Source organism: Callorhinus ursinus, unplaced genomic scaffold, assembly GCF_003265705.2.
Source record: "Callorhinus ursinus isolate GAN/ISIS: 27379988/994484 unplaced genomic scaffold, GSC_fseal_2.0 scaffold78, whole genome shotgun sequence".
NCBI classification, from domain to species: Eukaryota; Metazoa; Chordata; class Mammalia; order Carnivora; family Otariidae; genus Callorhinus; species Callorhinus ursinus.
In genome coordinates, this window is record NW_027397140.1 from 4,855,849 (window position 1) to 4,880,589 (window position 24,741).

Genomic DNA, 24,741 nt, shown 5'->3' on the forward strand with positions numbered 1-24,741 from the left:
ATCTTCTTTATCCTTTCATCTGTCGATGGACATCTTGGCTCTTTCCACAGTTTGGCTATTGTGGACATTGCTGCTATAAACATCAGGGTGCACGTACCGCTTTGGATCCCTATATTTGTATCTTTGGGGTAAATACCCAGTAGTTCAGTTGCTGGATCATATGGTAGCTCTATTTTCAACTTTTTGAGGAACTCCCATACTGTTTTCCAGAGTGGCTGCACCAGCTTGCATTCCCACCAACAGTGGAGGAGGGTTCCCCTTTCTCCACATCCCCGCCAACATCTGTCGTTTCCTGACTTGTTAATTTTAGCCATTCTGACTGGGGTGAGGTGGTATCTCATTGAGGTTTTGATTTGGATTTCCCTGTTGCCGAGTGATGTTGATCATTTTTTCATGTGTCTCTTGGCCATCTGGATGTCTTCTTTGGAAAAATATCTATTCATGTCTTCTGCCCATTTCTTGATTGGATCATTTGTTCTTTGGGTGTTGAGTTTAAGTTCTTTATAGATTTTGGATAGTAGCCCTTTATCTGATATGCCATTTGCAAATACCTTCTCCCATTCTGTCGGTTGTCTTTTGCTTTTGTTGACTGTTTCCTTTGCTGTGCAAATCCTTTTAATCTTGATGAAGTCCCAATAGTTCATTTTTATCCTTGCTTCCCTTGCCTTTGGCGATGCTTCTAGGAAGAAGTTGCTGTGGCTAAGTTCAAAGAGGTTGCTGCTTGTGTTCTCCTTTAGGATTTTGATGGACACCTGTCTCAGGTTTAGGTCTTTCAACCATTTTGAGTCTATTTTTGTGTGTGGTATAAGGAAATGGTCCCCACTCCTCTTGGTAATTCTTTCAAAGAACCAGCTCCTAGTTTCACTGATCTGTTCTACTGTTCTTTTGGTTTCTATTTCATTGATTTCTGCTCTGATCTTTATTATTTCTCTTCTCCTGCTGGGTTAGACTTTATTTGCTGTTCTTTCTGCAGCTCCCTTAGGTGTAGGATTAGGTTGTGTTTTTGAGACCTTTCTTGTTTCTTGAGAAAGGCTTGTATTGCTATATACTTTCCTCTTAGGACTCCCTTTGCTGCATCCCAAAGATTTTGAACAGTTGTTTTCATTTTCATTTGTTTCCATGAAGTTTTTTAATTCTTCTTTAATTTTCTGGTTGACCCATTCATTCTTTAGTAGGATGTTATTTAGCCTCCATGTATTTGAGTTCTTTCTGACTTTCCTCTTGTGATTGAGTCCTAGTTTCAAAGCACTGTGGTCTGAAAATATGCAGGGAATAATCCCAATCTTTTGGTACTGGTTGAGACCTGATTTGTGACCTAGGATGTGATCTATTCTGGAGAATGTTCCATGGGCACTAGAGAAGAATGTGTATTCCATTGCTTTGGGATGGAATGTTCTGAATATGTCTGTGAAGTCTATTTGGTCCAGTGGGTCATTTAAAGTCTTTATTTCCTTGTTGTTCTTTTGCTTAGATGATCTGTCCATTTTAGTGAGGGGGGTGTTAAAGTCCCCCACTATTATTGTATTGTTGTCTATGTGTTTCTTTGCTTTTGTTATTCATTGGCTTATATAATTGGCTGCTCCCATGTTAGGGGCATAGATATTTACAACTGTTAGATCTTCTTGTTTGATAGACCCTTTAAGTAGGATATAGTGTCCTTCCTCATTTCTTATTATTGTCCTTGCTTTAAAATCTAATTTATCTGATATAAGGACTGCCACTCCAGCTTTCTTTTGGTGTCCATTAGCATGGTAAATGGTTTTCCACCCCCTCACTTTCAATCTGGGGGTGTCTTTGGGTCTAAAATGAGTCTCTCGGAGACAGTATATCGATGGGTCTTGCTTTTTTATCCAATCTGATACTGTGTGTCTTTTGATTGGGGCATTTAGCCCATTTACATTCAGGGTAACTATTGGAAGATATGAATTTAGTGCCATTGTATTGCCTGTAAGGTGACTGTTATTGTATATTGTCTGTGTTCCTTTCTGGTCTATGTTGCTTTTAGGCTCTCTCTTTGCTTAGAGGACCCCTTTCAATATTTCTTGTAGGGCTGGCTTCGTGATTGCAAATTCCTTTAGTTTTTGTTTGTCCTGGAAACTTTTCATCTTTCCTATTTTCAATGACAGCCTAGTTGGATATAGCATTCTTGGCTGCATATTTTTCTTGTTTAGTGCTCTGAATATACCACGCCAGTCCTTTCTGGCCTGTCTGGTCTCTGTGGATAGGTCTGTTGCCAACCTAATGTTTCTACCATTGTAGGTTACATATCTCTTCTCCTGAACTGCTTTCAGGATTTTCTCTTTGTCTCTGAGACTCCTACGTTTTACTATTAGATGTCAGGGTGTTGACCTATTTTTATTCATTTTGAGACAGTTTCTCTGTGCCTCCTGGATTTTGATGCCTGTTTCCTTCCCCACATTAGGGAAGTTCTCTGCTATAATTTGCTCCAATATACCTTCTGCCCCTCTCTCTTTCCTCTTCTTCTGGGCTCCCAATTATTCTAATGTTGTTTCATCTTATGGTATCACTTATTTCTCGAATTCTGCCCTCGTGATCCAGTAGTTGTGTCTCTCTCTTTTTCTCAGCCTCTTTATTTTCCATAATTTGGTCTTCTACATCACTAATTCTCTCTTCTGCCTCATTTAGCCTAGCAGTTTGAGCCTCCATTTTGGATTGCACCTCAATAATAGCCTTTTTGATTTTGACTTGGTTAGATTTTAGTTCTTTTATTTCTTCAGAAAGGGTTTCTCTAATATCTTCCATGTTTTTTTCAAGTCCAGCTAGTATCTTTAAAATCATCATTCTGAACTCTACTTCCGACATCTTACTAATATCTGTATTGATTAAGTCCCTGGCAGTCAGTACTGCCTCTTGTTCTTTTTATTGAAGTGATTTTTTTCTCTCTTGTCATTTTGTTCAGAGGAGAATAGATGAATGAGAGAACAAAATGCTAACAGGGTAATATCGTCCCCAGAAAATATACACTAAACAAGTCAGAAAAGACCTGAAACCAGGGGAAAAAAAGGGAAAGAAAGAAAAAAAAAAGATAAAAACAAATAAACACAAAACAATAACAACAACAAAAACAGAATATTATCAAATATGATCAGGCTGATGCATAGATCAGTGCGACACACTAGATTTCGGGTGTATTTTGGTCTGTTAGAAGAAAGTGACTCCCAAAATTTTAAAGAAAGAAAAACTTATATATGTACAAAAAATAAGTGTTGATACGATGAAGGAATGGAATATGACTGTAAAGATGAAAATTCTAAAAGATTTTATAAAAGGAATTGAGAAGATAAGAAGTTGGTTGATAAAAGAGAATTTTAAAAAAAGGGGGGGGGAGAGAATGTGATCAGGCAGACTAGAACAAAGCCATACACTAGAGATTTAGGGTATATTTTGATCTGTTAGACGCAACTGTATCCCAAAATTTTAAAAAGAGAACAAGTTATATATATATATATATAACAAAAATAAGGTTAACTACTATGAAGGGATAGAATATGACTCTAAAAATGAAAAATAAAAAAAAGATTTAAAAAAAAAGGATTGATAAGATGTTGGTTGAAAAGGGGAAAAAGAAAAATTAAAAAAAATTAACTTTGAAAAACTTAAGAATCATGGGAAAAAAGCCATGAATTCTATGTACAGCATTCCCCTAGTACTGGAGTTCTGCCATTCTCATTGATCGGTAAACTTGGTCTTGGCTGGCTGTTCCTCCTGATCTTCTGGGGGAGAGGCCTGCTGCCGTGGTTCCCAAATGTCTTTGCCAGAGGTGGAATTGCCCCACCCTTTCTGGGTTGGGCTAAGTAATCTGCTCAGTTTTGCTCTCGGGAGCTTTTGTTCCCTGCAAGCTTTCTGTACCACTTTGGAGGAGGAGAGTGAAAATGGCAGCCTCCCAATATCTGCCCCAGAGGAGCCGAGTACTCAGGGCCCCACTACTCAGTGAGTCCCCAGAGAAAAGCATTCAATCACTTCTGTCTCCCCAGTCTCTGGCCGCACTCCATGTTCACCTGGCCCGTGACCGAGCTTTTCTATCTCTGGCTCATGGCCCTGTGTGTAGTCTCCAAACCCAGCCAATCCCTGTGGTGTGATCTCATGCTCCCCGGATCTGCTGTTTCTTGGGTCCCTGCTGGAGAAGCAGTGGCCCGACTGCACTGTGGATCACGGTTTATGGCAACCTGGAGCTGAGAGCCCACTCCTTGGCTCTGTCTCTGCAGCTGGCTTCCCCACTCTGATACCTGGGAGCTCTGCCACACTCAGGCACCCCCAGTCTTTCTGCGACCCCGAGGGTCCTGAGACCACACTGTCCCAGTGAGTGTTCCTCCCACCGCCCCCCCCTTAGCCACTGGAGCAATGTCCCTCAGCAGAGCTGACCCCTAAAAGTTCTGATTTTGTGCTCTGCTGCTCTATCATTTGCCAGAAGCGGCCAACAGAGGCCCCCTCGCCCGCCATCTATCTTCCCAAATATCACCTTGGATTCACTTCTCTGTACATCCTACCTTCCAGAAAGTGGTCGCTTTTATGTTCAGAGTTGTTGCTATTCTTTTCTTCGATCTCCTGTTGCATTCATAGGTGTTTTGAATGGTTTGATCCCTAACCAGCTGAATTCCTGGGACCAGATGAAATCCAGGTTTCCTACTCCTCTGCCATCTTGCTCCTCCCACCCAGTACATCATTAGTTTTTGATGTAGTGTTCCATGATTCATTTTTTGCATATAACATGTTGCCTTTGGAAATCAGTGATCTGGTCATTTCTAGAAAGGGAAGTTTGTAAAAGTAACATCAACACTTCCAATGGTGTGGAAGGAACAATTTCAAGCAATTCCAATGTCATTTCCAAACCATAACGCTTGGGGGAAGTTAGGGGAAGTTGAAATGAAAACCTTCCTAATTGAATATTTATAATTAACAGGTTCCAAGGAATTAAATATATAGATATGCATGTGACAACCTACCTGACAAGAAAATTATACTCACTCCTTGAAACAGAGTACCATAGATTGTCATCTTTTATTTAGAAGATACTGGTGTCAAAGTTTCCCCAATTATCCCCCTTAGCATCATTCATTATGACTATAATCCACCTTTAAATACGTATAAAATTGGCTGAAGAAATATTAGCCAGTGAAATCTTTCTTGAATACCAAGAATGAGATTTATTTATTATTTAAAAAATGTTTCATGTACTATCTACATGAACCCTTTATTCTAATGTCTAGAAAATTGCCCCTTGGATGATAGGAAGAAAAAAAATAGCTATTCCACTTCTTGTGACTGTTATCATCAATCTAATTAAAATATATTTTAAAATATTCACAAGAATAAAAACAACTCTAAAATTATCATTTGTTTGTTTTACTTGAGATAAAGGCCAAATAAGACTCATAAGTTCTTTCAAATAGGCTCTCTAATAGACCTCCGTAGACTGCTCCTCATTCAGAAGATTGTATCTTCTAAGAAAATAGCATTAATGACTTAAGAGTAGGCACAGTCATTTTCCACTGAGTTCATTACTCATGTGTTGGTTCTCCATGGTCTGTTTACTATGAGTATATGGATGCTACCCAAATAAATGTTGCCATTTTACCCAACAATTAGATTTATGGACAACTATACAATTAATTTCCCTTAATTTATACATTCAGGTTAGCTTTCAAATACCCTGTTGGTACTACTAACTCACCAACTGAATTCTCCACACAGTTTTTGCCTTGCATGGTCCCTATGCTGGAGCTCAGCTTACAGAAGAGATTTGTTACTCATTTTGTTCAGATTTCTACAAGATCCATTTTCGAAGTCTTTACTGATATAGGCACATTTATAAAATAGCTATTTAGAATGAAATATATGACAGACACTAGAGCAATCAGGATTCTATCACCCTGGGAAATGCTTACCTAGCCCCATGGCTGACTAGCATAGCCAATCTTATTCTTATTGGAGTGTTATGATTCCCTAAGAGGAATGTCAGCACTTTCAGGACAAAATGCTTACTGATGTTAGAATTCCTAACAGCCCGTAAGGATGGGAGGCAGAATTATTCCCAATACTTTCCTTCATATCATACATCAAGGAGAAGGAATAAACTCATCTATATGAAACCCAGTTTTTGGTTCACACCTGCCTGTGTTAAAATTATAAATGTGGAAAGATAAAAGGTATATATGACCATTTGCCAAAACTGCATATGACAGGAGGACTCACTATGTACCTTTATGTAAAAATATACTAATTTATTATTCTTCTAGGATGCTTCTGGTTATTCAAAGTAGAGGAAAGAGTAAAATCTGAAAAATAAAGGAGACTAAAGCTTCGTATAACCCAACAGATTTTTAATACTAATAATAGTTTGTATTAACCAACTATCCACTAACTCAATTAAATTTTTGATGACTTAAAAATAATAAGACAACAGAGATACATAAATTTACCATAAACTGTGTATTGGAGTGTATAGTTTTGTTCCTTCCCAGATGAGGGAGTACTTCAAAATCAGCACTTCACTGGTGCAGTGATGAGATTCCATGGAATTCTAATACTACACCCAGTCTACAAAGTACATAGGAAATTAGAGAAGTTGCAAGACAAAATTTTCCTAATGGAATATTTAGTTATAAAAAGTTATAAGAATTCATAATGGATATTCATTGGACCATCTGAGGACAAGAATGATTATGCTCACAATTTTGATCAAAATAGTACAGAAATAACTGTTTCTAAGATATTTTTCTCAAAATTTCCCCAGCAGACTCATGTAAAATCATGTATTATAACTAGTGTGTTGCTCTAAACACATTACAAACCCATTGATGATATATGAAAGTGGCCAATGAAATTCATATAAGAATCCAAGAATTTTAAATATAATCATCTCACATCTAAAAATGTTTAATCTAGCATGTAATTGAAGCCATCACTTGAAAGTATATGAAATTTCTTGCTCAGATAATAGAAAAAGCAAAGAAAACAATGTGTAAATAATTGTTCTGATCATCCCTAGTGACAGGGATGACAAGCAAATTAAAATATACTATGAAGATTCCACATAAGGTACCTACTTTTCAATTTACATACAATTGTTCCACTTAATAGAAAATGATAAGTAAAATTTCATAGTATCTTTGGATTTTGATAATCTAATTACACTAGGGACACTGATCATGACTCAGAAGATTCCAGGAGCTCAAACATGTAAATAGATCAAATGTAGTCACAAACATTTCTCATGGGACTCATTATTTAAGTGGTGGTTCCACAGGGTCTATTTATGACTTATGTGTAGATACTGTAGCCAAAAGTTGTAATATCGTTCCACAATTGGTTATATAGACCTTTCTACAATTCATTTCCTCTAGCACATGCCAGCATGTTATTTTTCAAATACCACAGTACTTTTTTTTTTTTTGGTAATACTTACTGACCAAAATGAATTCCCCTCCACATTATTGTTTAGCATGATCCATGGGATAGACCTCAGCTTACAGAAGTTATTTTTGTTGCTCACTTTGTTCATATTCCAACAAGATCCATTTGTGGAGTCATCATTTATCCAGGAGCATTTATAAAAGAGTATCTCAGAATGAGATACGTGGTAGACACTGAGCATTCAGGATTATATTACCCTTCGAGATACTGATCCACACTAACTTGATCATGGTAACCAGAATCATTGATGGCCCAGCGCTGATTAGAATAGCCAGAGTCTCATTGTCATTGAAGTGCTACAATAACCTGAGAGGAATGTTAATATCTTCAGGAAAAAATGCTTACTTATATGAGAATTCCCAGTGGCATTTGAATATATTTTGGCAGAACTATACCTGAAGAGCTCCTTCATGTAATATGTCAAAGGATAAACTCTCTCATATGAAACCCATTTCTGTCCATTTTGAACTATAGTAATAAATGCATATAAAAATGAAAATCATGTACATTTGTCAACCAAGCAAAAGACAGTAAAATTCATTGTGTACATACATTTAAATTTAACTATATAAATTAATTTATTTGGATATTTTTTAAAATATTTTAAGAAAAGTGTACAAATTCTGGAAATAAAAAAAAGACAAAAACCATGAATGACTCAATATATTATAATGCCTCACAGCACAAACAGAAGAAGAGAAAATCAAAAGATACCAACAAAAGACTAAAAACCATGATGTAGTAGTCTCACAAAGATTTAAAATTAGTAATGATAAACATATTTACCTTGTAACTACAAGATCTGTGGAAACAAACCAAAATAAAGCTAGCATCAGATAACAAAGAGAAATTGTAAAAAAAAAAAAAAAAGAAACTTTAAAAATGATATAAAAATCTCATAGGATAGGCTCATTATTAGTGTTGACAAAACAGGAAGACAATAAATGAACTTAGTATGAATCAAAAGATTTTATCCAATCTTGGAGAAAAGAACATAACCTAAAACATTCACAAAACTAACATGTGATAAGAAATTAAGATTCTCAATATTACATCATTAGAAAACATGATAACATAAGGAAAGTAAAAAAACTAAATTAGTAGTATAAAACTGAAAATATGATTTCACTAATATAAAAATTATTGAAAACATGATAACATAAGGAAAGTAAAAAAAACTAAATTAGTAGTATAAAACTGAAAATATGATTTCACTAACAAATATAAAAATTATTCATTTGACATTTCAGTAACAAAAGGACATTTGGAAAACAAGAAAAAGTTCAAATCCATTAAGATTTTACAAATATCTGACAATGGAAAATAATAGAAGGATATATATGTGTATATACGCAGAAAGTTAAGTATGAGTGAAATTCATCAATCACAATATATTGACTACATAAAGTTTCCTGTCTTGACAATGAGTAATCACATATCTGAAGACTAATGACTAACATAGGGTAATGTGAATTATGACACATTGTATGACCTAACTATGAGATACACTTCAATAAAATCCACTACCTTCCACAGGACATTAAAAAGTTATTGAATATACTGTTCCAAATAAAAATTTGATAAAATGTGAACAGACAACCTCAGGTACCATTCAAAAGAACTACACTTGGAAGAGAGAACAAGACCACAAAACCATGTGATTGTCATCATCAAAAGTGGCACACCAAGAACACTAGCAAAAGAAGGAAGATATCCACCTGAACTGTACAAAAGACATTTAAAAGCACAGTTAATACAACAGGCATGATGCAATATGTTCCACTGGAAAAAAAAATCCAAAAAGCACTGGGAAATTTCAATGCTAAGATAGTAAGAAAAATTTTCATAAAAGTAAATCATTTTGCTGAATAATTCATTCATAATTGGGTAGATCAATAATATGATGTGAACACAAAGCTGAAACACATAATATAGACAAAAGGATCCTAAGGAGGAATGCAAAATGAAAAAACAAAAAAGCCTGAATCACTGAAATATACATGATTTCTAAAAACTAAGGGAATAAACAGCATATATAGAAACATGAAAAAGAAAAACCACAAAACAAAAAATGTGAAGGATACACAAAGTGTGAAGATGAAGAGGACAGAAAAACAGATAAACAGTATATCATAAACAGTATGTTAAAAAAATTGAAAAAAAATATCATTTATACTATGATCCTACCTGAGGGGAAGAAGACGTCAGATTCAAACGGATGAAAACATATTTTCAAAGGGGAAAACTCAGTAAGAGGCAATGAAAGGCACTCCACAGGAGACTATCAGGAAGGGTAGTCAGAATATCAAAAAGAACAAGACCACAAGGCCACTAAACTGACTAGAACAGATAACCCAAGGAAACTACAGAGCACGCCACGTGCCCTTTGCCACAGAGAAGCTGAGGAAGAAGCCTGCCCTGAGCATGGCCTGAGGTCCTTCTCCTGTCCTGTGTCCCCAACCTATCTGCCCTGGAGTGGACAAGGCACAGGGGCAAGGGAAGAGCAGGGCCCCAGGGCGGCGGCGGGGGTGGGGGGTGAGCGGTAGCAGGGAGGGCCTCAGTGACTCCAAGGCCGCCTGCACCCACGTGGTGTGGTATGCTGACCTCTGCCACCCGAACCCTCCCGGGCCGCTCTAGAAGAAGCCAGACCATTGCACCCAGATGGCCCCAGCTGCTGCGGAAATCCCTAGGGGTGGGGGTGGGTGTCCCTCTGCCGCTGAGACTTTCCCCTGCCAGACGGTGACTTCCAAACCTGGCGTGCACTCCTAGCTACCAGTAAAGCTATCAGAGGGCATGTGTCCCTCACTCCGAGTTCCCAGGTGGAGCCACGTGCTGGATCTCTGATGAGGACGACAGTAGGGATTGTCACTCATTTTGTTCAGATTTCCAAGGAATGCATTCGTAGGGAGTCATCATCGATCCAATCATGTTTCAGGACACAGAATGTTAAAAGTGCCGGGCTCCAGCCTGGGACAGCCGATGCGTTCACACACATCAGCGCTCGGCAGAACCCAGGGGCAAGTCAACACGCGGCCAGGGAACCATCCTCGGCCAAGGCTGCCTTATGAAGCACCCCGCCGGTTGAGGCAGAGGTGAGCCTCTTACCGCTTACTCCGGCGTCTTCCATGTGACTGCAGACCACACAGCTCTACTCTCCCAGGCAGTCCTCGCCTCTCAGGCCGGGCATAGCTGATGAGGCAGAATGTGACTCCCCAGTGCTCATGGACACCTGCGTCCAGCCAACTCCACCCTGGAAGTGGGGAGAAGAGGCAGGTGTGCTTTAGCATGGCGGACAGGTCTGTGGGCATCCACAGCAGTGCCAGGCAGTGGGGACACGCTGCTCTGCCTCTCCCTATGATCTGGGGGCTCCCCCCATGCCTGGAGACAGACACCCACACGTGGACACTTCCAAGCATGGGGGCCTTGGGTATGGGGTGGAGGATAGAGGGAAGGGTGGCAGGAAGGGGAGCGGGTCACAGGCAGGAGAGGGGGAGGAGGTGGGGGGGCAGCGGGGGCCACCCTGGTCACAGAGTGCTGCAAAGGAAACAAGTGCCCAGTCCATGTACCCCGCCGCTGGTCTCCTACAGGGCGTCCATATGGCCATAGGGGTATCTCATGGACCTCACCCTCCCACGGTCTGGGTCCCAGCCCAGAACACCTCCGCCCAACAGCTGTGGTCCTGACAGGGAGCAAACCCACTTGCAGCACCTACTCATCCAGAGAGCGAAGTACACGCCAGGCAGACACAAACCGGCATCAGCTAGCTAGCCCAAGGGAACTGCCCTCCGATCGAGGGGAACCACCCCAGGAGCAATGAGCCTAGAGGCTTCCGGGAGAGGACCCTTTGTGGCCTAGGGCAACGGAGGCACAAGTGGCCTCCCACAGTCAGGCACCCACACTCCTGCTCTCTCTGCTACGGCCAGATCCCCTCCCTTGATCAATTCAGAAAGCCCACATGGGGCTCAAGAGACCCCCAATTCCTGAGGTGCCAGCAACCAATCCCTCTGGCAGGAGGTCACCCAACACTGGTTCTGGCGGGCTCCAGAGCAGGACCCGTGCAAGGGGTGACTTCGCCCTCTCATGCCACTCGTGTGTCCGCCCTCATCCAAGGGTCACCCACAGAGGTCCATGTCATTAGAAGCCCATAGGGCCTTCGACAGGGCCCAATCCTGCCCTGGGGGCCGTGCCCCAGGGGGCCATGCCTTGGACCGGGACCATTGCCTGGACTCAGAACAGACCCAGCCCTCCCTGCAACTGGGGTACCCACCTCTGCCCCAAAACCAAGCACACGGGAACCATGTGTGGGTCTGGCCACCAGGCAGAAAGCCCCGTCAGCATGTACCCTGATCCCGCAGCCTCGCCAGCACCGAGTCCAAGACCAATTCTCACGGCACTGGTCCCTGCCGCATTCTGCCAGGTGGTGCCCACTGCCCTCCCAATGGAAACTCAAACTTCTGGGGAAACATGCATGGGTCAGCTACCCATGCTGAAGGAAATTCTCCGGGGGCCCATTCACTGCCTTGCCCATGTAAGTAAGCTGTGCGGGGAGGGCAGGGCGTTGGAAAGGGCATTGGCCCCCAGATTCAACCTGCCCATCTGAAACCCACCAGACACCCCAAGACGCCCAGGCGCTGCTGCCTCCCCCTACGAGGAAACACGTCACGCCTGCTGCAGATGGACACCTTGGCCTCCCGAGGCTCACTGTCACCCAGGCAAGCTTCCCGCCTGTGTGCCTGTGGCAAGGGGTGACCTGTCCCAGCAGGGGGATCACCACACCTCAAACCCCACGTTGTACTAACGATCGTTTCAGGGACCACAGTTCTAACTGCCTCTATCTCTGCCGAGGGCTTCCTCTGGTCGCCCGTGGGCCGTGGCCCTTTAACCTCAGAACCGCATCCCCGTAAGCCACCATGATGGCCATGGCCCACTGGATGGACGATGCTGTCACCCAGGCAATATGGTCGGCATAGCTGACCTCACCAAGCCCGACGGCCCCTGAGCCTGCCCTACCAGGGCACTCCACCAGCCGTCTGCCACGGAGCAGCTGAGGAAGAAGACTGACCTGAGGATGGCCTGAGGCCCTTCTCATATCCCATGTCCAAAATGTCTCTGCCCTGGAGCAGACAAAGAACAAGGGCAGGAAGGAGCAGGGCCCTGCCCGGTGCAAGGACCAAGGCCTGGGCCATGGCTGGGGTGAGTGGTGGTGGGGAGTGCCTCAGTGACTCCAAGGCAGTCTGCACCCACACGGAATGGTAAGCCGACCTCTGCCACTCGCTCCATACCAGGTGGCTCTAGGGTAGGGCAGACCTTTGCACCCAGATGGCCCTGGTCGCTGTGGGCAATCCCCTATGGGTGGAGGAGGGCCTCCCTCCGCTCCTGAGACTTTCCCCGGACAGAGGGGTGACTTCCAAACCTGGCGTACACTTCTAGCTACTGGTAAAACTATCAGACGGCATGTGTCCCTGACTCCGAGTTCCCGGGTGGAGCCACGTGCTGGACCTCAGTTCTGATGAGGACGACGGTAGGGATTGTCACTCATTTTGTTCAGATTTCCAAGGAATGCATTTGTAGGGAGTCATCATCGATCCGAGCACGTTTCAGGACATGGAACATTAAAAGTGCCTAGCTTCAACCTGGGACAGTCGATGCATTCACACACATCGGCCCTCGGCAGAACCCAAGGGCAAGCCACCGCCCGGCCAGGGAAGCCATCCTTGGCCAAGGAGGCCTCAGGAAGGACCCCAGCCACCTGAGGCAGAGGCGAGCCTCTTACCGCTTATGCTGGTGGCTCCCATGTGACCACAGAACACACAGCGCTACTCTCCCAGGCTGTCCTCACCTGGCAGGCCAGGCATCCCTGATGAGGCAGAATGGGACTCCCCGATGCTCACGGACAACCACATCCAGCCAACTCCACCTGGGAAGTGGGGAGAAGAGACAGGTGTGCTTCAGCATGGCATACAGAACTGTGGGCATCCACAGCAGTGCCACGCAGCAGGGACACGCTGCTCCGCCTCTCCCTACGATTGGGTGCTTCTTCCATACCTGCAGAGAGACACCCACACGTGGACGCTTCTAAGCATGGGGGATGGGTTATGGGGTGGGGGATTGAGGGAAGGGTGGCCGGAAGGGGAGCGGGTTGTGGGTGGGGGAGGGGGAGGAGGTGGGGTTGGGCAGCGGGGGCCACCCTGGGCACAGAGTGCTGCAAAGGAAACGAGTCCCCAGTCCACACAACCCACCACTGGTCTCCTACACACTGTCCACACGGCCATAGGGGGATCTCATGGACCTTGCCCTCCCACGGTCTTGGTCCAAGCCCAGAACACCTCCACCCAAAAATGGCCCTCGCAGGTAGCAAACCCGCTTGCAGAACCTTCTCGTCCTGAAAGCGAAGTGCACTCCAGGGAGACACAAAACAGCATCGGCAAGCTAGCCCAAGGGGACCGTTCTCAGCTCGAGGGGAACTGCCCCAAGAACAATGAGCCTGGAAGCTTCCGAGAGAGGACGCTTCATGGCCTAGGGCCACAGGGGCACAAGTGGCCTCCCACAGCTGGCCACCCATACTTCTGCCCTCTCTGCCGTGGCCAGATCCCCTCCCTTGTTCATGCAGAAAGCCCACATGGGAGTGGAGAGTCCCCAATTCCTGAGGTGCCAGCGACCAAACCATCTGGCAGGAGGTCACTTAACACTGGTTCAGGTGGGCTCCAGGGCAGGACCTGTGCAGGGGGTGACCTCACACGCTAATGCCTCTTGTGTGTCCACCTGCATCCAACTGTCACCCACGAAGGCACGCCTCGCCAGAAGCTCACTGGACCCTGCAACATGGCCCAATCCTGCCCTGGGGGCCATGCCACAGGGTGCCGAGACTTAGACCCAGAGCACCGCCTGACCTAAGAAACCAACCCAGCCATCCGTGGGCCTGGGTTACCCACCATTGACCCAAAGCAAGCACGTGGGAACCATGTGTGGATCTGGCCACTGGGCAGAAAGCCCCATCAGCACGTACCCTGATCCCACAACCTCACCTGCCCCTAGTCCAAGAGCAATTCTCGCAGCATTGTTCCCTGCCACATTCCACCAGTTGGTGCCCACTGCCCTCCCATTGGAAACGCTAACTTCTGGGGAAACTTGCGTGGGCTGGCTATCCACCCTGAGGGAGCCTCTCCAGGTCACCATTCACTGCCATGCCTGCCAAAGTCAGCTGTGAAGGGGAGGGGAGGGCACTGGAAAGAGCACTAGCCCCCAGATTCGACCTGCCCATCTGAACACCACTGGCAACCCCAAGACACCCAGGCACTGCCGCCTCCCCCTAAGAGGAAACACGTCAAGCCCACCACAGACGGGCACCCTGGTCTCCCGAGGCTCACCGTCACCTGGGCAGGCTTCTCTCCTGTGTTCCTGTGGCCAGGGGTGACCTGTCCCAGCAGGGGGATCACCCTGCCTCCAACGCCCACATCACACTAATGAGTCATTCCAGGGACTACGGTTCTAACTGCCCCTATCTCTACCAAGGGCTTCCCACAGTCGCCCACAGGCCACATTCATTTGACCTCACTGCCACATCCCTGTAAGCCACCATGATGGCCATGGTCCATAGGACGGATGCTGCTGCCCAGGCGATGTGGTCAGCATAGCTGACCTCCCCATTCCTGAAAACCCCTGAGCCTGCTCTACCAGCAAAGCACTCCATAACTCCTCTGCCATGGAGCAGCTGAGGAGAAAGCCTGCCCTGAGCCTGGCCTGAGGCCCTTCTCCTGTCGTTTTCCAAAAACTCTCTGGTCTGGAGCAGACAAGGCACAAGGACAAGGGACAGAGAGGGCCCGGGGCCAGGGCTGTGGCCGGGGTGCTGGCAGGGGTGGGGGTGAGCAGTGGCGAGGAGTGCCTCAGTGACTCCAAGACAGCCTGCACCCATGCGGCGTGGTACGCCGACCTCTGCCACCCGCACCCTCCCAGGCTGCTCTAGGAGAGGCCAGACCATTGCATCCAGATGGCCCGAGTCACGACGGGCAATCCCTAGGGGTGGGGGTGGGCATCCCTCTGCCGCTGAGACTTTCCACCACTAGACGGTGACTTCCAAACCTGGCGCGCACTCCTAGCTACCAGTAAAGCTATCAGACGGCATATGTCCCTCACTCTGAGTTCCCCAGTGGAGCCACGTGCTGGACCTCAGTTCCGATGAGGACTATGGTAGGGATTGTCACTTATTTTGTTCAGATTTCCAAGGAATGCATTGTAGGGAGTCATCATCGATCCGAGCACATTTCAGGACATGGAACGTTAAAAGTGCAGGGCTCCAGCCTGGGATAGCCGATGTATTCATACACATCGGCCCTCAGCAGAACCCAGGGCCAAGCCACTGCGCAGCCAGGGAAAGCCATCCTCGGCCAAGGAGGCCTTGCAAAGGACCCCAGCCAGCTGAGGAAGAGGTGAGCCTCTCACCGCTTACACTGGCGGCTCCCACGTGACTGGAGACCACACAGCACTACTCTCCCAGGCCGTCCTCACCTCACAGGCCGGGCATCGCTGATAAGGCAGAATGGGACTCCCCAATGCTCACAAACACCTGCATCCAGCCAACTCCACCTGGGAAGTGGGGAGATGAGACAGGTGCGCTTCAGCATGGCGGACAGGTCTGTGGGCATCCACAGCAGTGCCAAGCTTGGGGACATGCTGCTCTGCCTCTCCCTATGATCTGGGGGCTCCTCCCATGCCTGCAGACAGAACCCACATGTGGACATTTCCAAGCATGGGGACATCGGGTATGGGGTGGGGGACAGAGAGAAGGGTGGCGGGAAGAGGAGCAGGTCACAGGTGGGAGAGGGGGAGGAGGTAGGGGTGGGTGGCAGGGGCCACCCTGGTCACAGAATGCTGCAAAGGAAACAAGTGTCCAGTTCCTGCACCCCACCACCGGTCTCCTACAGGGCATCCACACGGCCATAGGGGGATCTCGTGGCCCTCGCCCTCCCACGGTCTGGGTCCCAGTCCAGAACACCTCTGCCCAACAGCTGCGACCCTGGCAGGGAGCAAACCCACTTGCAGCACCTACTCATCCTGAGTGCAAAGTACACGCCAGGCAGACACAAACCGGCATCAGCTAGCTAGCCCAAGGGAACTGACCTTGGCTTGAGGGGAACAGCCCCAGGAGCAATGAGCCCGGAAATTTCTGGGAAAGGACCCTTTGTGGCCTAAGGCCATGGAGGCACAAGTGGCCTCCCACAGTCAGGCACCCACACTTCTGCTCTCTCTGCTATGGCCAGATCCCCTCCCTTGATCAATTCAGAAAGCCCACACGGGGCTCGAGAGACCCCCAATTCCTGAGGTGCCAGCAACCAATCCCCCTGGCAGGAGGTCACCTAACACTGGTTCTGGAGGGCTCCAGAGCAAGACCCGTGCAAGGGGTGAGCTCATACTCTCATGCCCCTCGTGTGTCTGCCCTCCCCAAGGGTCACCCATGGAGGCCCATGTCATTAGAAGCCCGTGGGGCCTTCGACAGGGCCCAATCCTGCCCTGGGGGACCACGTCCCATTGGGCCATGCCTTGGACTGGGAGCACTGCCTGGACTCAGAACACGACCCAGCCCTCCCTGCACCTGGGGTACCCACCTCTGCCCCAAAAGCAAGCACACAGTAACTATGTGTGGGTCTGGCCACTGGGCCGAAAGCCCCATCAGCACGTACCCTGATCCCGCAGCCTCACCAGCACCGAGTCCAAGACCAATTCTCACAGCACTGGTCCCTGCCACATTCTGCCAGGTGGTGCCTACTGCCCTCCCAATGGAAACTCAAACTTCTGGGGAAACGTGCATGGGTCAGCTACCCATGCTGAAGGAAATTCTCCAGGGGCCCATTCACTGGCTTGCACGCGGAAGTCGGCTGTGCAGGGAGGGCAGGGCGTTGGAAAGGGCATTGGCCCCCAGATTCAACCTGCCCATCTGAAACCCACCAGACACCCCAAGATGCCCAGACGCTGCTGCCTCCCCCTATGAGGAAACACGCCACGCCTGCCGCAGATGGACACTTTGGCCTTCCGAGGCTCACCGTCACCCAGGCAGGCTTCCTTCCTGTGTGCCTGCGGCAAGGGGTGACCTGTCCCAGTGGGGGTATCACACTGCCTCAAACACCACTTTGCACTAACGATCGTTTCAGGGACCACGGTTCTAACTGCCTCTATCTCTGCCGATGGCTTTCTCCGGTCGCCCGTGGGCCATGGCCCTTTAACCTCAGAGCTGCATCCCTGTAAGCCACCATGATGGCCATGGCCCACTGGATGGACGACGCTGTCACCCAGATGATATGGTTGGCATAGTCGACCTCCCCAATCCCAACAACCCCTGAGCCTGCCCTACCAGGGCACTCCACAAGCCGTCTGCCATGGAGCAGCTGAGGAAGAAGACTGACCCGAGCATGGCCTGAGGCCCTTCTCGAATCCCATGTCCAAAACATCTCTGCCCTGGAGCAGACAAGGAACAAGGGCAGGGAGAAGTAGGGCCCTGCCTGGAGCAAGGACCATGGCCTGGGCCGTGGCCGGGGTGGCAGCAGGTGTGGGGGTGAGCGGTAGTGGGGAGTGCCTCAGTTACTCCAAGGCAGCCTGCACCGACACGGTGTGGTAAGCCAACCTCTACCACCACTCCCTCCCAGGCTGCACTAGGAGAGGCCAGACCTTTGCACCCAGATGGAACTCTGGCCATGGGCAATCCCCTAGCAGTTGGGGCAGGCATCCCTCCGCTCCTAAGACATTTCCCGGACAGAGGGGTGACTTCCAAACCTGGCGTGCACTCTTAGCTACCGGAAAGCTATCGGACGGCATGTGTCCCTCACTCCGAGTTCCCGGGTGGAGCCATGTGCTGGACCTCAGTTCCGATGAGGACGACGGTAGGGATTGTCACTCATTTTGTTCAGATTTCCAAGGAATGCATTTGTAGGGAGTCATCATCGATCCGAGCACGTTTCAGGACATGGAATATTAAAAGTGCGGGGCTCCAACCTGGGACAGTCAATGCATTCACACACATCGGGCCTCGGCAGAACACAAGGGCAAGCACTGCCCGGCCAGGGAAGCCATCCTTGGCCAAGGAGGCCTCGGGAAGGATCCCAGCCACCTGAGGCAGGGGTAAGCCTCTTACTGCTTATGCCGGCAGCTCCCATGTGACCACAGAACACACAGCGCTACTCTCCCAGGCTGTCCTCACCTCGCAGGCCAGGCAATGCCAATGAGGCAGAATGGGACTCCCCGATGCTCACGGACAACCACATCCAGCCAACTTCACCTGGGACGTGGGGAGAAGAGACAGGTGTGCTTCAGCATAGTGGACAGGTCTGTGGGCATCCACAGCAATGCTACACAGTGGGGACATGCTGCTCTGCCTCTCCCTAGGATCTGGGTGCTCCTTCCATGCCTGCAGACAGACACCAACACGTGGATGCTTCCAAGCATGGGGGCATGGGGTATGCGGTGGGGGATTGAGGGAAGGGTGGCGGGAAGGGGAGTGGGTCACAGGCAGAATAGGTGGAGTAGGTGGGAGTGGGCAGTGGGGGCCACCCTGGGCACAGAGTGCTGCAAAGGAAACGAATCCCCAATCCACACACCCCACCACTGGTCTCCTACATGCTGTCTGCACGGCCATAGGGGATCTCGTGGACCTCGTCCCACATGGTCTGGGTCCCAGCCCAGAACACCTCCACCCAAAAATGGCCCTCGCAGGTAGAAAACGCGCTTGCAGCACCTAATCGTCCTGAAAGTGAAGTGCACTCCAAGGAGACACAAAACAGCATCGGCAAGCTAGCCCAAGGGGACAGTTCTCAGCTCGAGGGGAACCGCCCCAGGAGTGATGAGCCCAGAAGCTTCCGGGAGAGGATGTTTCATAGCCTAGGGCCACAGGGGCACAAGTGGCCTCCTGCAGCCAGCCACCCATGCTCTTGCCCTCTCTGCCACGGCCAGATCCCCTCCCTTGTTCAATGCAGAAAGCCCACCTGGGGCTCAAGAGTCCCCAGTTCCCGAGGTGCCAGTGACCAAACCGTCTGTCATGAGGTCACCAACACTGGTTCGGGTGGGGTCCAGAGCAGGACCTGTGCAGGGGGTGACCTCACACACTAATGCCACTTGTGTGTCCGCCCCATTCCACTGTCACCCACGGAGGCCTGCATCACCAGAAGCCCACTGGGCCCTGCAATGTGGCCCAATCCTGCCCTGGGGGCCATGCCACAAGGGGCCAAGCCTTGGACCGGCAGCACCGCCTGACCTGAGAAACCAACCCAGCTGTCCGCGGGCCTGGGGTTTCCACCTCTGCCCCAAAAGGAAGCACACAGAAATCATGTGTGGATCTAGCCACCGAGCAGAAAGCCCCGTCAGCCCGTACCCTGATCCCGCACCCTCAACTGCCCCTAGTCCAAGAGCAATTCTCACAGCACTGTTCCCCGCCATGTTCTGCCAGTTGGTGCCCACTGCCCTCCCATTGGAAACCCTAACTTCTGGGGAAAATTGCATGGGCTGGCTATCCACCCTGAGGGAGCCTCTCCAGGTCACCGTTCACTGCCATACCTGCCGAAGTCAGCTGTGAAGGGGAGGGGAGGGCATTGGAAGGGCACTGGCCCCCAGATTCGACCTGCCCATCTGAACACCACTGGCAACCCCAAGACGCCCAGGCACTGCCGCCTCCCCCTAAGAGGAAACATGTCAAGCCCACCGCAGACGGGTACCCTGGCCTCCCGAGGCTCACCGTCACCTGGGCAGGCTTCTCTCCTGTGTTCCTGTGGCCAGGGGTGACCTGTCCCAGCAGGGGGATCACCCTGCTTCCAACCCCCATGTCGCACTGATGAGTCGTTCCAAGGACTATGGTTCTAACTGCCTCTATCTCTACCAAGGGCTTCCCACAGTCACCCACAGGCCACGTCCATTTGTCCTCACTGCCACATCCCCATAAGCCACCATGATTGCCACGGTCCACAGGATGGATGCTGCCGCCCAGGCGATGTGGTCAGCGTATCTGACCTCCCCATTTCTGAAACCCCTGAGCCTGCCCTACCAACAAGGCACTCCATGAGCCCTCTGCCATGGAGCAGCTGAGGAAGAAGCCTGCCCTGAGCCTGGCCTGAGGCCCTTCTCCTGTCGCTTTTCCAAAACCTCTCTGGTCTGGAGCAGACAAGGCACAAGAGCAAGGGAAGAAGAGGGCCCAGGGCCGGGGCTGTGGCCGGGGTGGCGGCAGGAGTGGGGGTGAGCAGTGGCGAGGAGTGCCTCAGTGACTCCAAGACAGCCTGCACCCATGCGGCGTGGTACGCCGACCTCTGTCACCCGCACCCTCCCAGGCTGCTCTAGGAGAGGCCAGACCTTTGCACCCAGATGGCCCATGTCACGGCAGGCAATCCCTAGGGGTGGGGGTGGGTATCCCTCTGCTGCTGAGACTTTCCCCCACCAGACGGCAACTTCCAAACCTGGCGCACACTCCTAGCTACCAGTAAAGCTATCAGAGAGCATGTGTCCCTCACTCTCAGTTCCCAGGTGGAGCCACGTGCTGGACCTCAGTTCCGATGAGGACGACGGTAGGGATTGTCACTCATTTTGTTCAGATTTCCAAGGAATGCATTTGTAGGGAGTCATCATCGATCCAAGCACGTTTCAGGACACAGAACGTTTAAAGTGCCGGGCTCCACGAAGGGGTACGTGCACCCCAATGTTTATAGCAGCAATGTCCACAATAGCCAAACTGTGGAAAGAGCCAAGATGTCCATCGACAGATGAATGGATAAAGAAGATGTGGTATATATACACAATGGAATATTATGCAGCCATCAAAAGGAATGAGATCTTGCCATTTGCAACGACGTGGATGGAACTGGAGGGTGTTATGCTGAGTGAAATACGTCAATCAGAGAAAGACATGTATCATATGACCTCACTGATACGAGGAATTCTTAATCTCAGGAACAAACTGAGGGTTGCTGGAGTGGTCGGGGGTGGGAGGGATGGGGTGACTGGGTGATGGACATTGGGGAAGATATGTGCTACGGTGAGCGCTGTGAATTGTGCAAGACTGTTGAATCACAGATCTGTACTTCTGAAACAAATAACGCAACATATTTTAAGAAAAAAGAAAAAGAAGAAGATAGCAGGAGAGGAAGAATGAAGGGGAGTAAGTCAGAGGGGGAGACGAACCAGGAGAGATGATGGACTCTGAAAAACAAACTGAGGTTTCTGGAGGGGAGGAGGGTGGGGGGATGGGTTAGCTTGGTGATGGGTATTGAGGAGGGCACATTCTGCATGGAGCACTGGGTGTTATGAACAAACAATGAATCATGGAACTGTACACCAAAACAAATTATGTAATATATGGTGATTAACATAACAATAAAAAAATTTAAAAAAAAAGTGCCGGACTCCAGCCTGAGATAGCTGATGCATTCACACACATCAGCCCTTGCAGAACCCAAGTGCAAGCCACAGCGTAGCCAGGGAACCATCCTCGGCCAAGGACGCCTTGCAAAGGACCCTGTCCGGTTGAGGCAGAGGCGAGTTTCTTACCGCTCACGCCAGTGGCTCCCACATAACCAGACTACACAGTGCTACTCTCCTGGACCGTCCTCGCCTCACAGACAGGGCATCACCGATGAGGCAGATTGTGACTCGCCAATGCTCACGGAAACCCGCGTGTAGCCAACTCTACCTGGGAAGTGAGGAGATGAGACAGGTGTGCTTCAGCATGGTGGACAGGTCTGTGGGCGTCCACGGCAGTGCCATGCAGTGGGGACACACTGCTCTGCCTCTCCCTATAATCTGGAGGTTCCTTCTGTACCTGCAGTCAGACACCCACACATGAACGCTTCCAAACATAGGGGCGTGACATATGGGGTGGTGGATGGAGGGAAGGGTGGCAGGAAGTGGAGCAGGTCATGGGTGGGGGAGGGGGCAGAGGTGGGTGTGGGAAGCGGGGACCAGGCTGGACACAGAATGCTGTCAAAGAACAGAGTCCCCAGTCCATGCACCCCACCACCAGTCTCCTACAGGCCATCTGCATGGCCATAGGGGATCTCATGGACCTTGCTCTCCTGCAATCTGGGTCCCAGCCCAGTCCACCTCCGCCCAGCAGCCACGGTCCTGGCAGGGTGCAAATCTGCTAGCAGCACCTACTCATCCCGAGAGTGAAGTGCAAGCCAGGTGGACACAAAACGGCATCAGCAAGCTAGCCCAAGGGAACTGCCCCCAGCTCAAGGGGAAATGCCCCAGGAGCACTGAGGCTGGAAGTTTCATGGAGAGGACCCTTAGTGGCCTAGGACCACAGGGGCACAAGTGGCCTCCGACAGCCAGCCACCCATGCTCCTGCCCTCTCTGCTGCGGCCAGATCCCATCCCTTCATGAATGCTGGGGCCACAGGGTGCTGCTGCTGCTGATGCTGCTGATGCTGCTGATGGCGGTGCTGATGCTAATGGTGCTGGTGCTGGTGATGGTGATGGTGATGGTGGTGCTGCGACAGTGTGACCGAGGGAAAGTTGTTCATTACTACTACCTTCACGGAGGGGAGACAAGGTGCTGGACATCAGTTTCAAAGAGAATGACGATAGGGAGTTCTCCCTCATTTTGTTCAGCTTTTCCAAGGAATGCAGAATGAGGGAGTCATCATTGATCCGAGGACATTCAGGCCACCTGGCACATAGAACGAGGCTAGCTGGGTGGCTCAGATGTTTGAGCCGATGGCCAGAGTGCCGCCAGCAGCCTGGACCATCCAGAGCCAAGCCACTAGCAAGAGGTACGCTCCAGCCGCTCTTGGAGCCAGACCCCACATGCCACCAGGCACATGTGCATTGGCAGGCTCTGAGGCAGACACAGGAAATCCCACGGCCAAGGTATACAACGGAGACAATGGAAGGCTTACCGACTTGGCGATGCATCCGCAGGGTGCCCACGTCGCGCTGGATAACAATTCTTCCGGACACCCGGCCAACCTCCGTGCATCTGAGAATGGGAAAGACTTCTCTGGGCCAACAGCAAGCCCGGCTTGGACACCAACCATGAGAAGTGGGGACAAATGACACACACGTGTGACAAAAGGATCCAGGTGCTCAGGTCACCGGACCGCTCCGAATGCCTCCTAGGTGCAGCCTCGCATCGGCCTATCCTGACCCTCTGTCGCACAGGCAGCGCTGGGGACGGCTGAGCAGGATGCCCTCTGCTCAAGACTACACAGCCATTGGCACGCGAGTCTGTGCAGGCGTGGGAGTCAGAATGGGAGTGTTGTGAGCGTGTGGAAGTGGAGTTCGGGTGGGTGTAGACATGGGCTTCTACCTCTTTGTAGTTCGGGTCTGTTTCGTGTGGGCACGTGTGCGCGAGGGGCGGGTATGTGCATGCCTGGTGGGCGGTGGGCACGGGCGTCGGTGGTCACGTGTGGAAGGCTCAGGTCCCGAAAGACCCTGCCCGGACGTGGAAACATGGCCTCACGTCCTGCCATGCAATGGCACGAGACCGGTGCCACTGAATCTCCACTAGCCCGTTTGGCCCTTGGTGTCGGCTGAAAATGGCCCGAGACTCCCCATCTCAAATTCACTCTGGCAAAGCAGGGCATGCCGTCTCGAACTAGCCCCGCTTCCAAACCGGGACGCCAGGTCGCCTGGACAGTGTCAGCCCACTAGGTGTACCGCTGTGACTGCACCTCACCGCTCGGCGGCAAACCCCAGGGCCGCGGGAATGCTGGCAGCCCTGGGACGCCAGGGGCAAGCCTGACGTAGACGATCGCACTAGGGAGCGGAGCGGCCTTGGACTCCAGGCCAGACACCAAGTAGTGCGAACACGGCCCAACCGCCCTTGGGAGCCAGGCAGCTCAGCCGTTGGCAAGCGGTGCCCTGCCCCGCCGAGGGCCAGCTGGGCGGCGCACTGAACCCAGGGCCCATTGCCACTGAGGGCACTGGCCTGTCCACGGCCAGCGGCTCCGTCGGCCCTGCCTCCGAGGAAATGTGCAGTCAGGCGGCGACCCTGTGCAGAGCCGCATTCTTGTGCATGCCCTGGCAGGTCCCCCAGGCAGAATTATCTGCCTGGACTCGCACGTCTCACGCAGGGACCTTCAGCGAGGACACCCACAAGGGCAGAGCAAGGGATAGTCCGCCACCCTGTGGGATGCAAGCCGGGGCCCCTCGCTCGACACAGGAACAGCACGATGGTCTCTGTGGATCTCCATGCCCGACGCCACGATGGCGACGGACGCGGAGAGAGGAAGACGGCTCCATTGCCCAAGGAGAGCTGCACGTTTGAGCAGCTCCCCTAGCCACCAGGGCGCTGTTCTTGACTGCCCTCGGTGCACTCAGGGCCTGCCTGGCCCTGCCTGGC

The 24,741-nt window shown here is 50.1% G+C and overlaps 2 long non-coding RNA genes and 6 other non-coding genes across 9 annotated transcripts in view; all 8 read right to left on the minus strand.

Moving 5' to 3' along the window:
- The window catches only part of LOC141371574 (uncharacterized), a 55,539-nt gene extending 44,890 nt beyond the window's left edge, over nt 1–10,649 (minus strand). Inside the window, exon 1 of one of the 2 annotated variants that reach the window (XR_012376643.1) lies at nt 10,540–10,649. This is a non-coding gene — a long non-coding RNA (uncharacterized lncRNA). Of the gene's footprint in view, nt 1–4,508; nt 4,759–10,539 lie in introns of those variants that run through there. The other variant, XR_012376644.1, reaches the window with a different exon arrangement.
- On the minus strand, nt 10,269–10,356 carry LOC112808869 (small nucleolar RNA SNORD116). The gene has a single exon (XR_003204468.1). It is a non-coding gene; the product is annotated as a small nucleolar RNA SNORD116 (small nucleolar RNA).
- A 2,280-nt stretch (nt 10,650–12,929) lies between the features above and the next one.
- On the minus strand, nt 12,930–13,022 carry LOC112808866 (small nucleolar RNA SNORD116). The gene has a single exon (XR_003204465.1). It is a non-coding gene; the product is annotated as a small nucleolar RNA SNORD116 (small nucleolar RNA).
- Nucleotides 13,023–13,252: 230 nt separating this feature from the next.
- On the minus strand, nt 13,253–23,424 carry LOC141371575 (uncharacterized). Its single transcript, XR_012376645.1, has 5 exons — nt 23,297–23,424; nt 21,949–22,090; nt 18,623–18,700; nt 15,940–16,017; nt 13,253–13,351 (listed from the first exon to the last, which is right to left on the minus strand). It is a non-coding gene; the product is annotated as an uncharacterized lncRNA (long non-coding RNA).
- Nucleotides 15,596–15,687, minus strand: LOC112808867 (small nucleolar RNA SNORD116). Its single transcript, XR_003204466.1, has one exon. It is a non-coding gene; the product is annotated as a small nucleolar RNA SNORD116 (small nucleolar RNA).
- Nucleotides 18,280–18,372, minus strand: LOC112808864 (small nucleolar RNA SNORD116). Its single transcript, XR_003204463.1, has one exon. It is a non-coding gene; the product is annotated as a small nucleolar RNA SNORD116 (small nucleolar RNA).
- On the minus strand, nt 20,944–21,036 carry LOC112808865 (small nucleolar RNA SNORD116). The gene has a single exon (XR_003204464.1). It is a non-coding gene; the product is annotated as a small nucleolar RNA SNORD116 (small nucleolar RNA).
- Nucleotides 22,956–23,050, minus strand: LOC112808868 (small nucleolar RNA SNORD116). Its single transcript, XR_003204467.1, has one exon. It is a non-coding gene; the product is annotated as a small nucleolar RNA SNORD116 (small nucleolar RNA).
- Nucleotides 23,425–24,741: the final 1,317 nt, after the last annotated feature.